Raw genomic sequence first — 3,089 nt, 5'->3', positions numbered from 1 at the left:
CATTTGTTGCAAACATGAAGATGTAAAATGCAAGCAGATACTCCCATAGTAATGAGATAGTTTTATATGTAACCATCATGTTTGATCTTCGTTAAATGTAACTTGTTTGCTAATGTGTAAATGTGACAAACATAGTGCAATGTAAATTAACAGACTAATCAAATAGAAGTAAAATATTCACATTTTAATGGGGAAAACAAAAATTAGGACCTCCCCGTCGGGGAATTGAACCCCGGTCTCCCGCGTGACAGGCGGGGATACTGACCACTATACTAACGAGGATCTGTTGAACTGCAATGCTCAAAATACGTAATTAGTGTAATGAGAAGAGCGTGGTGTTTGTGTTATTATTATAGAGAATGTTTATTTAGTCGCCACCATTATGCAGAGACTGTGAAGCCGCAAAAAGAAATGTTTACTCTTTGGACACAGGGCAACGCTGTAAATTAAAAAGTATCACGCAAGGGCTATAATAAAATGTCTGAAATGGAAAATTCAACTGAAAATCTGAAAACACAGTGGCTCATTCAGCTATGATGGAGAGTACCTTAATGAATTTCTCAATTTCTCTTACGTCCCCTGCAACCTTGGTGTACTCGGCACCAGGAATCGTGGTCCAATCTAAACGGTTGCCCGTTCCATGATGGTACTGTAGCCCAATCTAAAATGGCCGCTAGCCCTCTTATATTTTCTGCCTCTCTGTCCCATCCTATCATGGCGCCTGCTCTTCTGCTGGTGCACCACAACACGTATCTTGTTTCTGTTACTATACAGTGGGCAGGCAGGTGTTGTGGGATGGCTGATGACACCCACGCAGCTACCAAAATTAAGACTGTAGCAGAATCTAAGGAGTAATGTACAATAAAGTCTTGTGATGTGTCCTCTATAATCCGGTTAAGCGAGTACCAAACAAGGACTACAAGTCCCAGGATGCATGGTAGACTGAACCATTTATCTGGTAGATGCCACAAAAGGGCAGCACCCATATTTTTACCCAGTTATTTCGACACAGAAAAGAGTGATCCAACACTTTTTTGAAAATGATTTCATCCCCGAATTTGTACTGTGAGTAAGATCCTCCGTAAACATAAAATTTCAAATATAGGGCCAAAAATGGAACAGAGGGTAGGTGCACCCGGTTGAAACAGGCCGCCAACAAAGTAAACCCCTTTCTTTTTCCCAGCATGCAATGGTTATTTGCATATCGGGCAGTGTTGTTTACCGTGAAATATGTTGAGAATTCAGCTGAAGACCACAAATGTCATTAGGCATGGTGACGATTTTTCCTAAAGGTATATGGTGTGGTATTCAAATGACATGTTGTACTCGCGCTAACAGACATAGAACTAGTCGTCAGCCGGAGTGTTATTCCAAGAACGTTACGGTAAAAAGGGTTTCTGCCGTGAGTGGCACACAAGGAGCTTCGGGGCAACCTGGAGCTCTTTGTGCGGAATCGATATCATGAGATTTCGGAAACATAATTTTTGTGAGCGGGGCTGCTGGTGACCGACTGTCCGTGCGCCCTAATGAAACTGTACAATGTCAGAACAAGGCTAAATATTCATGACTTTTTTAAGGGGAGATGAAATTATAAATTTCTAATGGTCGTGTTTATTTCTTAAAATGTGTAGAAAGTAATCCCTGATTAAAGTTATGTCTGGGTTGCAACGGTGCTCTTCAAAAATCGTCTAAATCCGTAATTATGTATCCGTTACATTTACACACTTCAGTAATGCAAGTAAACTAATTACAACTGTATTTAAATTTTTAGGTATCATGCGTGGGCCTTCGCAGTATCTTAAAAGGTGAACAAATCAATGCCAGCATTTTTCTCTGGGGAATGTGGGAACCTTAGGCCCTGTGCCAGCACAAAGTGGCACGTGACATGGTATGCACTTTTCAGCTGCAAAAAAGCATTTTGCTTTGGAAAGATGCCCCTTTAATTCAACAAAAAAAACTGTTTATGCTGCTTGGCATTGCTTAGCGTCAAGGGGGCGTTACTGGGTTATTACTTGGGTGGATAAACCTATGGGGCATACTATCAAGTCCTGCCGATAACTATCGCCAGCAACAGTTAGTGGGAGTTTTTTTATCGCCTTTTTTCCCTTATAATTATCGCCTTGTTATCGACGTTGGTGGACGTCGATAACAGGCGATAGTGTCAGGGAACAGCGTAGAAAACTCCAGCTAGATCCTGCGCGATGGCGATAGTGATTTAGGCGGTAGCGAGCGATAGTTAGCGTACACCGCATTAGCGGCAGGAAAAGTCCAGCTAAACCTGCGATAATGGGCCTGATAATGTGCCCCACGGTGCGTAAGTAGAAGGTTTGAGGAACGTATGGCGGGTAGAGACATTTAATGGCAGGGGACTGTAAGTGGCAGGAAAGAGAGAAACAGCCAGTGACAGGGACTGTGTGCAGGAGGCCGAGAGAAACAACAGTGACAAGGACTGTGAGCAGGAGGCCCGAGAGAAACAGCAGTGACAAGGACTGTGAGCAGGAGGCCAGAGAGAAACAGCCAGTGACATAGACTGTGAGCAGGAGGCCAGAGAGAAACAGCAGTGACATAGACTGTGAGCAGGAGGCCCAAGAGAAACCGCAGTGACAGGGACTGTGAGCAGGAGGCCCAAGAGAAACAGCAGTGACAGGGACTGTGAGCAGGAGGCCCAAGAGAAACAGCAGTGACAAGTACTGTGAGCAGGAGGCCCGAGAGAAACAGCAGTGATAAGGACTGTGAGCAGGGGGCCCGAGAGAAACAGCAGTGACAGGGACTGTGAGCAGGAGGCCCAAGAGAAACAGCAGTGACAAGTACTGTGAGCAGGGGGCCCGAGAGAAACAGCAGTGACAAGGACTGTGAGCAGGAGGCCCGAGAGAAACAGCAGTGATAAGGACTGTGAGCAGGGGGCCCGAGAGAAACAGCAGTGACAGGGACTGTGAGCAGGAGGCCCAAGAGAAACAGCAGTGACAAGTACTGTGAGCAGGAGGCCCGAGAGAAACAGCAGTGATAAGGACTGTGAGCAGGGGGCCCGAGAGAAACAGCAGTGACAGGGACTGTGAGCAGGAGGCCCAAGAGAAACAGCAGTGACAAGT

General features: G+C 45.5%; 2 non-coding genes across 2 annotated transcripts; one reads left to right on the top strand and one right to left on the bottom strand.

Annotated features, from left to right (window-relative positions):
* Positions 1–210: 210 nt before the first annotated feature.
* On the bottom strand, positions 211–282 carry TRNAD-GUC (transfer RNA aspartic acid (anticodon GUC)). Its single transcript has one exon. It is a non-coding gene; the product is annotated as a tRNA-Asp (tRNA).
* Positions 283–1,386: 1,104 nt separating this feature from the next.
* On the top strand, positions 1,387–1,526 carry LOC144808193 (U11 spliceosomal RNA). The gene has a single exon (XR_013606718.1). It is a non-coding gene; the product is annotated as a U11 spliceosomal RNA (small nuclear RNA).
* The last annotated feature ends 1,563 nt before the right edge of the window (positions 1,527–3,089 follow it).

Source organism: Lissotriton helveticus, chromosome 1_2, assembly GCF_964261635.1.
Source record: "Lissotriton helveticus chromosome 1_2, aLisHel1.1, whole genome shotgun sequence".
NCBI classification, from domain to species: Eukaryota; Metazoa; Chordata; class Amphibia; order Caudata; family Salamandridae; genus Lissotriton; species Lissotriton helveticus.
Note: the sequence above shows the minus strand (reverse complement) of the source record. Positions and strands in the feature narration are given on the sequence as shown.